General features: G+C 46.4%; 1 long non-coding RNA gene across 1 annotated transcript; it reads right to left on the bottom strand.

The window, feature by feature from the left end:
* Positions 1-1,487: 1,487 nt before the first annotated feature.
* On the bottom strand, positions 1,488-11,187 carry LOC121037554 (uncharacterized). Its single transcript, XR_005793830.1, has 3 exons — positions 10,782-11,187; positions 5,497-5,686; positions 1,488-1,713 (listed from the first exon to the last, which is right to left on the bottom strand). It is a non-coding gene; the product is annotated as an uncharacterized LOC121037554 (long non-coding RNA).
* Between the last annotated feature and the right edge of the window lie 2,634 nt (positions 11,188-13,821).

Below are 13,821 nucleotides of genomic sequence, written 5' to 3'. Positions count from 1 at the left end.
GAGCATAAAGTGAGATATGGAAAGAGTGTTAGGCTCCAGCTCCACGCCTGCTGTCTGTTATTATTATTAGAACTCGAAGCCATGATATCAAAGCTCAATATAAAGGCTTAAATCTGCATTTTGGAGCCGTAGGTAAAGCCCCGGGTGACCATTAAGGTGTGTGTTTGGCTAATTAATGGCCTATTTTCAGCTACGAACTGCTTCCTCTTCCTACCACCTGAAGGGGGCGTGTCTGAGCTTTCAAGATCAGGTCAGTGCCCATCTTTAGGGGACCCGAAGAAGATCTAACATCTGGTCAGTCGGGTCGGCAAAGAGTCGGCTGAGGAAGGGAAAAGGGAAGGCCTCTCCCTTTGCGGAGTGACTCCCACAGCGGCAGCTACCGGACCTCGTATTTGTTATCCCAGGTCACCCTGAGGGCAGCCCTGTGCCATAGGCCCTGTGTGAGCGTCCTTACAGATTCGGAAGTGGAGGCCAAAGGTCACTCAGAAAACACTTGCTGAAGCTAGGTGTGAACGCGGGTCGGTCAGACTCCAAACCCTGAAGGCTGTCTTGAGAGGTTTGATGGAATTGACTAGAATGTTACACGTGGCTTGTCCGCAGGCCTAAAGAGCCACTTAAATGCTTGTTGGATTGGTCCATTGGACCAATTCTGTCCTAACCAGGCTATCTATTGGCTCCATGTGTGGACAAACGTGTCTTTAATCTGGGCAGATTAAAGCGTTTCTCAGAGAAAAAAATGTTGTTACCAAAGTGTTGGAGGATTAGCGTTTTGGGGTTTTCTTCTCAATGCGTGTTTGGCAAGTAGGAGTGGACATCTGAGGAGGTTTCCACTGGCTGGGATCAATTCCCCCTCTTCTCGTACCAGCATCCTGGGGGTTCCTGTGCGAGGGCTCCCCTTCCCCACTCCTGGTCTTCTGGTTTGAATGGGGCTGACCTTCTTTACTTGCTCTGGGGATGGGCACCTGACCAGCTCTGGCCAATCTTCACGCTCTGGAGGCAGGATTATTTCAGAGGTGGGTATGAATCCTCAGCCAAACCGAAAGAGAGTCAGTCCTGAGGTGTTGCTGGGATCTGGGGACACCACCACCCTCTTTCTGAAGGGGTCGCTAAGCTGGAAGCCCATTGGCCTGGAGTTGCCAGTGGCTGTGTTTGCCCCTCCGTGAGACCGAGGACAGACCACAGAAAAGAGGAGAAAGGAGATGCTGAGATTTCTGGTGGCATCTTTTGAGTGGCTGGGTTCAACTGTGAATTTTCCTAGTCACGCGAGTTTATATATTTCGTTCGATGTGTTTGCAAATTTGAGTACAGTTACTGTCTCTTAGTCCCGAGAGCATCCTGTCTAATATAGAAACGTTCTCAAAATACATCAGTAAACTGGGTGCTGAAAATACAACGGAAATTTCCTTTGAAATGTTATTTGGTACTCAACATCAATCCTAATTGTTTTTGCGTTGTAAATATTAAAGTTGTAAGAGAAATTGTGCGATGCCCGTATCATGGAAAACATAAACAAAAATAAACAAATATACTTCATCCTATTATCCAGTAAATCCCAGAGACCTGCTTCTCAGGAGTCAGAAAGATCTGAGTTTGAATTCTAGCCCTCCCAGTTACCTTGGACAACTGTCACAACTGTAATGGGCCTCAGTTTACTCACCTGCAGTTCGGTGGTAACTAGAGTAGCTACATCACTGGGACATTAGAAAGGATTGTCTGAAATAATAAGAACATCCAGCCTTATAACGGAATAGTGCTATGAGATAGGAACCTAAGGAAAGAAAGACTAAGTAACTTGTTCAAGGTCAGCTAACTCGTCGCTGGCAGAGCTGGGATTTGAACCTGGGTAACGTGGCTCAGGGCTTCCACTCCTGAGCACCATGTTTACCATCTCTTGAACCTGAAAGAGGTTGAGTAACTTGCCCAAGTTTGCACCTCATAATATTGTACACAAAGTGCTTACCATGGGGTCTGATACCAACAGACGTTCAGGAGAACACAGAGCAAGGGGTGTGTTAACCAGCTCGTTACATTTCAGGGCAGGGCCATGTATGCGATAATAGGGGGATGCGGGAGTGGGATTTAGGAGGCCTGGTTTTGACTTTCCTCTGTCACTAACATGACGTGTGACCTTAGGCAAGTCACTTGCTTCTCTGATCTTTGGTTTCTCGTCTGTACATCAAGAGGATCGAGATTGTTCTGCACCCATTGTAACCATCTACTGGTCCGGGATTTGGAGCCATTCAACAACCAAGGAGACTGAGGCCACATGAACTGGACTTGGCAAGGAGTTTGGGGCAAGGTGGCTGGATTAGAGACCCCATCTCCCTGCCAGTCAGTCTGAAGCCGTGGGTCCAGGGCTGCATCTCCCATGCTCTACACGGCTTGCAGTTTGGGGCTTCTCTCCAGTTTTCCATATTTCTCTACCCTCGTCTGTTTCTAAGATCAAGGAAGAAAAATGTGGCCGAAATTGGCCATCTCTGACCCACAGCAAAGAAAGCCCAAGACCGGACCTCAGCCTTCTCACATGTCAAATCAATGGCCGACTTCCAGCCTCTTCCCTGATCATTTTAAAGGCTTTTATCACATCTGAAAATGCTCCCCGAATGGCAACAAACTCTCCCAGGAAAAAGTAAGTGTTTTGATGAGTTAAGTGTAAATGAATCAAAACCACATGGATTAAATTTCCCCTGAAATACACTCAAGATTGACCATTAAGGACAAATGCTTTGGGACAATATGGGCTGCGGGAGAGAGGGCTGGAGAGTCTGGGATCTGACTTGAAACTTCCCCTCTGCTCCTTAACACCGAGGCCATTTGCTCCACAGTGTGCACAACCCCAAAGGCTCAGACCCCCTAACTCGCGCTGTCTTTAACAAATGAACAGATAATCTTCGCTTGGGACTTAATAAGACCTTGGAGTAAAAGTTCAACTAACCAAGGGCATCTTGGTTAGTGATAAACTCGTTCAAGGTGACAGACAACCTTGAAAAGTGAAACTGTTCATTTATTCAAAGAACGCTCATTGAGTACCTGATTTGTGTCAAAAACCTGCAATGTAATGAGAAGCAAAGAGGAATGACATGAGGTCCCAGCTTCTCTGTCCCTTCCCCCTCTGTCATGACGTCATTGCCCTGCTGCTACTTCTCGTGGGTCTTTGTTGCTTTCAGTGACACGAAGCTCTCTGTTGACGGGCTTTCAAGCCAGTTTGGGAGTATTTTCTCAAGATTTTGGTTGAGTTTGGAACATACTGAGTGGCAGTTTCTCTGCTCTTACCCCCACTCGTGTACTGCTTATTCATCAGACCTCATCGTCTCCTCCCAGAACACCAAAGCAGACTCCTAACTGGCAGCATGTCTGTCCCCTACGAATCCATCCTCCACCCAACTACCGAACAATCTGCCTCGACCTCAAATCGGACTACATCATTTGACTCTTGAGAGTCAGAACTCCCAAGTGTCTACTCAGTTAAGGGCTATCTCCAAGCATGGTAGACAAGGCCTGCTACAGGACTTGGCCCTTACTTGACTCTCAAGCTTCTTTGGAAAGACATATCTTATATTCTTGGTCCGGGAGAATTAATGTTATTAAAATGTCCACACAATCCCAAGTGATCTACAGATTCAGTGCAATCCACATCAAAATTCCAGTGGCATTTTGTACAGAAATAGAAAAACTATCCTAAAATTCACACGGAATCAAAAAGCACCTGAAATAGTCAGATCTTGAGGAAGAACAAAGCTGGAGGCATTACACTTCCCGATTTCAAACTATATTACTAAGCTGTAGTCATCAAAACAGTATGGTACTGGGCATAAAAACAAGCATGAAGACCAATGGAACAGAACACAGAAAGCCCAGAAATAAACCCAGGCCTGCATAATCCAGTAATCTTTGATAAGGGAGCCAGGAGCACACAGCAGGGAAAGAATTGTCTCCTTAGTAAATGGTGCTGGAAAATTAGATATCCACTTGCAAAAAAGTGAACTGGACCTCTATCATATACTACTCACAAAAGTTAATTCAGGGGTGCCTGGGTGGTTCAGTCGGTTAAGCGTTCAACTTCGGCTCAGGTCATGCTCTCGTGGTCTGTGAGTTCAAGCCCCACATCAGGCTCTGTGCTAACAGCTCAGAACCTGGAGCCTGCTTCAGATCCTGTGTCTCTGTCTCTCTCTGCCCCTCTCCTGCTTGTGCTCTGTCTCCCTCTCTCTGACTCTCTCTCTCAAAAATAAATAAACATTAAAAAAGTTAATTCAAAATGACTAAAGACTCAAATGTAAGACATGAAATTATACAACTCCTAGAAGACAAATTAAAATTAAAAAAAAAAAAAAAAAAACAACTCCTGGAAGAAAACAGTGGGAAAAATCTCCTTGATGTTGGTCTTGGCAATGACTTTTTAGATAAGACATTAAAAGGATAGGCAACAAAAGTTAAAAGAAGCAAGTGGAACTATTTCAAACCAAAAAAACCCACAAAAAACAAAAAACAAAAAAAAACTACACAGCAAAGGAAACAATCAGCGAATTGAAAAAGCAAGCTACAGAATGGGAAACAAAATATTTGCAAACCACTTATCTAATAATATATCCAAAATGCATAATTTCCAAAATATATAAGGAGCCTACACACCTCAATAGTAAAAACTCAAATAGTAAACAAAACAAAACAAAAAAAAACCCCAAAAACTAAAAGACAAAAAGACCCCAAACTGTTAGAACTGAACAAAGAACCCGAACAGACATTTTGCTAAAGAAGACAAGTGACCCATGGGTACATGAAAAGATGCTTAACGTCACTAACCAGGTGTGACCAAATGCAAATCAAAATCACAATGAGCTGTCACCTCATCCCTATCATCAAAAAGGCAAGAGATGACAAAAGTTGGCAAGGACATGGAGAAAGGGGACACATACACTGTCAGCGAGAACGTAAGTTGTCGTTCCTCAAAAAGTTAAAAATAGAACCGCCAGGTGATTCAGCAACCCCACTCCTGGGCACGTATCCAAAGGAAACAAAAGCAGTATCACAAGGAGATACCTGCACCCCCACGTTCATTGTAGCATTATTCACAATAGCCAGGATCTAGAAAGAACCTATTCTTTGACAGATGAGTGGATAAAGACAACGTGAGATAATGTATATCTACATATCCCTCTACATATATCTATATGTACCCATGCAACGGAATGTAGAAGGAAATTCTGACATTTACAACAACATGAATGAACCTGGAGGGCATTATGCTACGTGAAATAAGCCAGACAGAGAAGAAGACTGTATTTATCACTTACATGTGGAACCTGGGGCGGGGGGGGGGGGGTGGAGATCAATTTCATAGACACAGAGACTAGAACGGTGATTGCCAGGGGCCGGGCAGAGGGGGAAATGGGGAGATGTAGGTCAAAGTGGACCAACTTTCAGTTATAAGATGAGGAAATTCCGAGGATCTGATGTGCAGCACAGTAACGATACAGTTAATAATATGATACTGAATACCTGCAATTTGCTGAGTAGATCTCAAGTGTTCTCACCACCAAAAAGAAAAAAGAGTTAAACTCTGTGAGGTGATAAATGTGTTAATTATCTTGATCTCCGTAATCATTGCACAACGTATATGCATGTCAAATCCTCATGTTGTACACTTCAAATGGATACAGTTCTATTTGTCAGTTATTCCTCCATAAAGCTGGGCAGGGGTAAAGGATACAGGAAATGTCTCTGTATTAGCTGTTTAATTTAAACATTTACTGTCACAAACCAAACAACTTCTGCTACCTTTTATGTCATCTTCTAAAGACACTGCTATGTTTGCTCTTGTGAAAGTCTCTGGGGCACTTTTTTTTTTTTTTTGAGTTTATTTATTTATTTTGAGAGAGAGAGAGAGAGGGGGGCAGAGCGAAAAGGAGAGAGAGAATCCCAAGCAGGCTCTGCACTGCCAGCATGGAGCCAGGCGCTGGGCTCCAACCCGCGAACTGCGAGACCGTGACCCGACCCGAGACCAAGAGCGGGATGCTTAGCCAGTTAAGCCGCCCAGGCACCCCTGGGCACTTTTTCATCACACACACTTTGTTCTTGCGCTTAGGGTTCACAGGACGTCTCATATGTCAATATAAGTTCTATAAATCATGATGATGAAATATACACATGTGCGTATGTATGTGTGCACACGCATGGTGCCCCATGGCGAGCGATATTAGCACGCGGCATTAGACCCAAGACTGTGAGAAGCACAACACACATCCAAAAACAGAGTGGCGTCTTCCCTGGACTTGACTGTGAACCTGCTTGATTGTGTGGGAGCTGGGGCGGAAGAAGGTGGGCGTGAGACTCCCAGAGGTGGCTCTTACTTAGGGACGGAGCTCACAAAGCAGCATGGTGTTTCCCCCATGAAGCAGCCAGTTTCACCTTGCGGTTGTAGCAGCGTTTCTGGTGGGGGAGCACTCCACCCGCAATCTGTGAGGAGCGGGTTGTGGTTGTAAGGGAGGCACCTCTAAGCACATGGGTGCAATGCCTTCTGTTTTGCCCAAGGAGAACTGTGGTGGGAAAGAAACAATTGAACCAAGCTGGAAGCAACCTGAGGGCCTACGAAGTCTAGCCTCAACTTTGGGCCTCATCCGCTGGAGGGACTGAAAATGCAGAGGCACTGTGGCCTGACCACTTGTAAAACCAGGACTTGGACCCACAGGCCAGAGCGCCTCATCTGCAATGCCCAGCCCAGGAGGCCAGGCCGCTGTCTCTAGTGACAATCCAGGAGGCTGGACCGTCACGTCTGTGACAGTCAGCCCCAAACAGCCAGGACTCGATTAATAACTGACGGCCTCCCTGGTTGTCGTCCCTGCTTCTCACGTAGGACCAACCAGAGAGAGCCACGTATGTCCCCTGGACCCCTAACCAACCACTCAGGCCACTCCACTTCTACGTAGCTTCCCCGGGCCAACAGCCTCCAGTCAGGCCACACCTGAAGCTTCCCTTTTTCACTCTAAAGCTTCCCCTCTCCTGCCTGCCTTTGAGTCTCTCTCAAAACACAAGTGATGGGGGCTTGACTTCCTTGCTATGGCAAAAGCTCTGATCACGTAGCCTTTGCCTTTTTCATTTTATTTCCACACACCTTTCTAGATATTTGTGGGATAGGTGATTCCAAGCAACCAACAGCATCACCCTCTTCCCTAATTCTGTCTCCTGCAGCCCCAGCGGGCCAAGAGATGGCTGTCCGCTGCTCTCTCCTCGTTGCCAGTGCAGCCGGAGGTTCCTCCACGGACTCCACCCCTGGTGTGCGCCATGACAGTTTCCTGGGGTCTAGAGCAGGCCTGACGGTCAGCTCTAAGAGGCACTGGGAAGGCATGAGTGGTTGTTTATGGCTGGTGTCCATTCTGTTGGCTCTACGCTCTTGCCCCCATTCCGCACCGTCTTCCTTCCTCGAAACTACCACGGAGGATAAAAAGTTGTAAGTTGGCTTCTAATCCCAGAACCAGCAAGCAGAGAAAGCCACATTCCCTTCATGGTCCTATCTCTGCTGCTGTAATATGAGGACGGGACTCAATAGTATTTTAAGTCCCTTCTGTATCTTACCCAGCTGAATCTTCTCCCCATTGGCTTCCGGCCCTCACATGTGCTGGTCATTATAAAAATCTCCAAAGGACCATCCCCGATGGGCTCAACCTTTACAGAAGGAGGGTTCATTGAACCAGGGGCATTTGCCCTGCCTGGCCAAAGAGAGGCAAATCCAGGGTGGAATCAGGTCCCTCTTTTCCTACACCGGATTCGTGGTTCCAAATGGTGCCATTTAGGCAACGCCGACTCTTGAGCTGCCACACCCTTTGTTCTAATTCACACGCGTACACTTGATTCCCCTGGGAACGTGTTTTTAAAATTGAATGAATCCAGAGTTCACATATGTTGCCTGAATGCGACATTGTGTAATACCTTTTCTCCCCCTGACTATCCGTACCGTCTCCCCCTTTCAAAACCCCCTCTCATTGAGTGGCATTAAAAACAAAACAAAACAAAACCTTCGCTCCCACTTAGAGGCCCAAGTCCTGGGGAGCCAGAGCAGAGGAGAGGTTGTCACCTCTCACGTTCAGCAATAAAAATGACTTCCTCCTTTCAGCCGCTGTTCCCTGATGTGACTCTGTGATCAGTATCAAATGCTTGGCAGCAAGGATTTCTGTAGAGCCTTCCCAGCTAAAATAGATTTAACCTGCCCGCTGCTCTTTGTGCGGGAACAATGGGCGTAACAATAAGGAGCCGCTATATTGTTCATGCATGAATAGTTCGGATTCTAGATATTTGCTGTTGGGCCCTGTAGATTACCTGCAAAGAATGTCCAGCTCCCTCTGTTGAGAAAGGTTATGCTACAGGCAAGCAGTCCAGGCTGTTTCATGGTAATGAATCAATAGGGGCCTGCAATTAATGAAGCCTTATTTCAAAATGGTAGGGAGTCACCTTTTGAAATAGGGTCTGTTTTCTTCTCCGGCCTAATTGCACAGCCTGGGGTGTCTCCAGTTTGAATGGGTCAACTTTGTGTGTGAGCCGGGGTTGAGGGCTGGCGGGAAGGGGCAGAGGGTGACAAGCAAGGTGGCTTTGGGGGCTTACTTGGGCCAGCTCTGGGGGAAATGAAACCCATATGTGCGGTTATTAGCATGTGGCTCGGAACCAGGCAAACAACAGAGGCGAGCTGCAAGGCCGAGAGCACCTTCTGAGTGTTCCAGTCCCAGTTTTCCAACTGGGCAAAATCTTCATCAGCAGGGGTTTTTGCCGTGTGGCTGTGATTGAGCCTTTGAGAACCCGTGGCTGGTGCCTGGCGGTTAATGGCGGGCTTGGGATCCAACACATCTAAATCTCAGTTGTTGCACTGTCATTTACCAGCGGTGTGAGCTGAGGCAAACTACCTAACCTCTCTGAGCGTCCTTTGATCCATCAAACAGGGAGAGCATCACCAACAAACGGGGGTCTTGCACAGAAAACATGCCCCCCCTAATAGGGATCCGATACATGCTTGTAGCAAGTGCTGCGAGTTTACCAATATCTATCCTTCCTTCCTTCCTTCCCAACAGAATCTCAATTTTGTTCAGGGCAGCAATGTATCCAGCCAAGAAAATCCCGATATCTCAGGGTCCCTTATAGTTGAGGTGTCCCTATGACATAGTTCTGGTCAATCAAAAGGGAACGTCTGCTGGATGGAGCTGCCTGGAAAACGATGGTTTTCTTGATTTAAAAAACAATAACAGTAACAACAGACTTTGCAAGGCTTTAGCCTTTTTCCCTGCCCTCCTCTCTTCCTTCCTGGAACGCAGTTCCAATGCCCGGAAGCATGGGAGCCGCCATCTTGCAACCATGAGGACAACCAACCATGAGGACATAAGCTGAGAGAGTGGGACAAAAGGGTAGAGGATGGGGGAAGGTTCATGGAGCTGTGGAGTGGCTGTACCAGTTCCTGAGTGCCTCCCTCAGGCCTCTTGACAGGCAAGAACTATAAATCCCCATGCATTTAAGTCATGGTTACTTGAGCTTTCTCTTATATGTGTCCAAGCGCGATCTCTGATACCTTCTGAGTATTATTTCTTCAGGCTGCTGCAAAGAGCCTTGGGAACTTCCCCCAAGACTGGCTAAAGTGAGGAAGAGGAATACACTGGGAGAAAACCACCTAGGCTCTGATATTTCAGGACCTCCCCTTTGTCTGTCAACCCATGCACCTGAGCTTTTTATTTACAGAGGCTTCCTTGCTTGTTATTAAATCGAGGCTTCCAGGGAAGTAGAGTGAAATTAAGGGAGATCAGAGGCAAAGATAGCCATGGCTACTACATAAACACCTATCTGCATCATATAAGATGCTGGAGTTAATCAACTCCAAGAACAGAGGCAGGGCCCAAATGAACAAACCGCCTCCTGGAGCTGGCCATGGCAAGCCTGCTGAGTGCAGGAAGTAAACATGGGAAGCAAGAGGCCAAAAATAATGGCAATGAGATTTTTTAAACTTCATCCTTAATAAAGAAAGCTTTGCTGAATTCTCATGCCCTGGAGAAATAGCCAAGGGTATTTAGGTTTATCCAAAAGGACTTAGTGGGAACTTGGGAAAAGTGTAGGCATGCCTTAGCCGAGGTTGGGATGGGGCCCCTTGACCCAGTGAAAGAGCTAGGAGGGAGTCTTCCCTTGACCTTTGAAAGTCAAGCTACTGGCCCATAGCTCTGGACAGTGTGGCTTAGAGGCTGCCTCTCCAGGAGGATAGTGGAGTGAAGTGAGTCGCAAATGAGCTAATCACCATTAATGTTTCGGCTGAAACTGCCAGTCTGACATCCTTCCTAATGGCTGACAAATGTCAGGGTGACTTGTGTGCTTTTTTTGTTAATTGAATTGGTTAATTGGGTCCCAGAGGCCTAGCTGCTAATTACGAGCTACAGCCGAATAGGAGCTTTAAAAAAAAAAAAAAAAAAGAAAGAAAAGAAAAGAAAAAAAAGATGCAAGGAAGTTAAAACAAAAGAGAAAATACACACACGCACATACACACACACACACACACACACACACACATACATACTCCAACCCCTTTGTGTCCTTTACAATCTGTACTGTTACCTTCTCTTAATTTTTGACCTGCCACATGTTACTACCTCCTTGATGTGTTCAAAAAAAAAAGGGCAAGAAAAACTCCAATTCTGCCTTTTTCCATGAGGAGCATCTGTTCAATCAGTGCCTCGTTCATTAATTTTCTGCCAATTAGCAAGAAAAAAAGGTAGACCGGGAAGGGGGAGAAAAAAGTCCAGATTTACTGCTTAATGCCTTACCTTGTGAAGATGGTGTTTTCAAAAGCTCCACATTGTCTCTTGTTTGGGTAAAGACACATTAATAGTCTAGGAGACCCAGTAGTGACTTGTTGATGTTAAACAAAACTTTTCCAGAGTTTCCTAGGACAGGTCCCAGGCACAGAACCATCGACAGTGTCCGTTGAGGAATAACCTTTCTCAAAGGTAAGTTAAATAACTTCCAGTGCACGGAGGACTCTGGGAATTTAGCGCTAAAGGTGTCTCCGGGGAAGTATCTCCCAACTGTCAACCGCGTGTTCCCAGTGTTGTCTTTGGTTTTTGCTTCCAAGTAAGGGACAACAATGAAGGCAGCTGGACACTCCAGATTCGTACCTCCAGTTCACCCTGCTTCCGGGAGCTGGCAGACCCAAAGTATCTGATAACACGGGTGACATTCTTTGGTTGGTGGGGAAGGAACCCGAGGTAGGGAGGAGAGAAAGAAGAGGCACTCAAAGGAACTTTGTGGCAGAATCAGATTTTTCCAGCCCCTAAAGTTCTGGCAGACATAATTGGATAGGGGTAAGCTACCAGGACAGCACTTCCTTACTCTCGGAGTCTTGGGCTAGCAAGAGTCTGGGATTTTGAAAACATGTGGCCAGAAGTTTGGGGACTTGAAGAATGTGTGTGGCCCAGATACCGCTTGGAGCCATCTTGCCGGGCATCTTGACTCACATTCCCGATTCCAGTCTGCCTCCCAGCTCAGCCACTAAGGCCTCCTCCCAGTTTCTTCCAGGTCCCAGCCTCCCTCGCCCTCCATGAATTCCTGTGCACCTGTTCCTGGGGGTGATGGCTCAGGTTGGCCACAAGCTAGATTTTGGTCCCTTGCTGTTTCCAAGGCTCCCAATCATAAAACTTTTAACTTTTTTGAAGACTTGAGAGGGCAGGGTCATGGGCTACAAAGAGCCTTCTACGTTCCAGTAGCTCCCCCTCCACTGCTCCGGCATTTTCCTCTCCCACCCCCACCCCCTTCATATCCCTGAGAATTTAGATTGTTACACCTGATGCCTGGCTGACAGTCCCTGAGACACACGCATGGAAAGCTCAACGTTAAAAGAAAAGCTGCGTGTTTTTCAACGATTCCATTTGCGTCTCTGTATTTTTACCGGCAGGTGTGCATGTGTGTGTGAGTGCCCGCATGAGCCCGCCAGCATTAAAATAGCGTGGACTACTTGGGCTCATCTTGAGCATGAGCATCTCTGAAGAGTTGTCAGGAAACGTTAAAAATCTACGGGGACAATGGCGAGGTTGAATATATGGGGAAGACAAAACAGTGGTAGCCAGTGGAGCTCACTAGTCAAGATCATCGCTCTGTGCCCTGAAGACCAAAGTCCAAATCCTGGCCTTGACCCTTCCTAGCTGTGCAAACTTAGACCAGTTACTTCAACATCTTTGAAACTCATGCTTTCAACTCCAAAATGCAAATAATAATAGCATCTGTCTTCTAGGCTGGCTTCTGGAAATAGATGAGACAAGGCATGTAAACAGCACAGTGCTTGGCATGTAGCACATTCCCAGGAAACATTCGTTCCTATATTTGCTTTCCTCTCTTAACTTCCTTTCTTTAAAATCTGAAGTCCACAGGAACATCGGCTATACCAGGAATGTAACAGTATCGTTAGCCTGGTTTGTTTTGCTTATGCTTAAATGAATTCTCAAGTTTCTTTGACCTGTCTGGTAGTGTGGCTTCTGCTGCTCTTTCTTGAAGAGAATAGAGTTTTTATGACCTTTCAACCCGGAGAAATACCAATATTTTCTTCAGATTTAGTTTGGGCATTGCTTTACCCCCAGGGGTCTTACTTACATAAGGCTCAGAGGAGAGGTAGAGAGTGGAGAGAAAACGGATGGTCATGTTTCATAGGAAGTAAATGGTGTGTCCCATCATCCATACCATCTAGTCCTTTCCACAGAACCTCTTCTAGGAAAGACCTGCCTCGTATGCTCTCTGCGGGAAGAGGAGACACTGAAGTCTCAGTCCTCGGAGCCCAGGTTTCTTTGGGTGTTCCCATTCCTTTCTGCTGGAGATACCCCACAGTTGGTCCCAAGATGTTTGGTTTCATCGTTAGCTTAGAGGGCAGATAATTTGACCACGTGGAGAGGTAGGGTGACAAATGTGGTAGGGTGCCCAGGGTGGAGTGGCTTCTTGGGACATGGATCTTTCAGTACTCAGGGGAGGAAAATCCAGGCAAATTAGGATGAGTTGGCCATCCTCCTGGAAGGCCGCTATTTAAATAGTTTGTTTGGAGAGTCATTGCAGTTGGGGGAGGTGCCAATCCCAAAGACCCCAGTCAGTTAATAAACTCAGTAAAAATCGGGGCCTCTCAGAGCATCATCCGATGCTAAATATGTATATGTGGCTTGGGCAGCTCTGATGACAAAAGTCATAGAAACACGTGATTTCTCAGTCACACAGCACATGGGCCGTGGGGACTCATCCCCTTGGAAGTTGGAGTCCCATGTAGGAACTTGTCAAAACGAAGTCCTGAATTAACCACCCACAGATTGCATTATGCAGAGAGGAGGAGGAAGTGGTTAAGTGACAAAAGACAAAAACCATAAAATCCAGAGGCCGTGTGGGCATTCCGTACCCAAGTCACCACCTGAGGGAAGCCAACATTGTTGTCATGTCCCGATGCCAGCACCTAGAAACCTTGCCCTTCCTCGCCCTGGCTCGAAACAAAATGGCTAAGCACGCTTCCCTCAGATTTGCAAAGATTGCTGCAAAGAGAAAGGAGGTTGACATCTCCTCACAGAAGGAAAGAGGGAAGATAACAATTAGGGGATGACGCATTGAGAGAACTCAAATACACCAGTCAAATACACCGTGGGTTACACGATATTCTCACTTAAGTCGCAGAGAATCTTGAGAGGTTGGCGTCATGACTCCTATTCGATAACTGAAGAAACCAGGGCTTGGGCAAAAAGTAAGTTTTCTGAGTTCACTCAGCGAAGGAGCGGCTGACCTGGGAATTGAAATAATAATAATAATAATAATAATAGCAATGATGATAATAATGATAATAAT

This window comes from Herpailurus yagouaroundi, unplaced genomic scaffold (genome assembly GCF_014898765.1).
Source record: "Herpailurus yagouaroundi ecotype Mexico unplaced genomic scaffold, PumYag 163, whole genome shotgun sequence".
In the NCBI taxonomy this organism is placed as follows: Eukaryota; Metazoa; Chordata; class Mammalia; order Carnivora; family Felidae; genus Herpailurus; species Herpailurus yagouaroundi.
The sequence above is the reverse complement of the archived record's forward strand: the minus strand, read 5'-3'. Positions and strand labels throughout refer to the sequence as shown.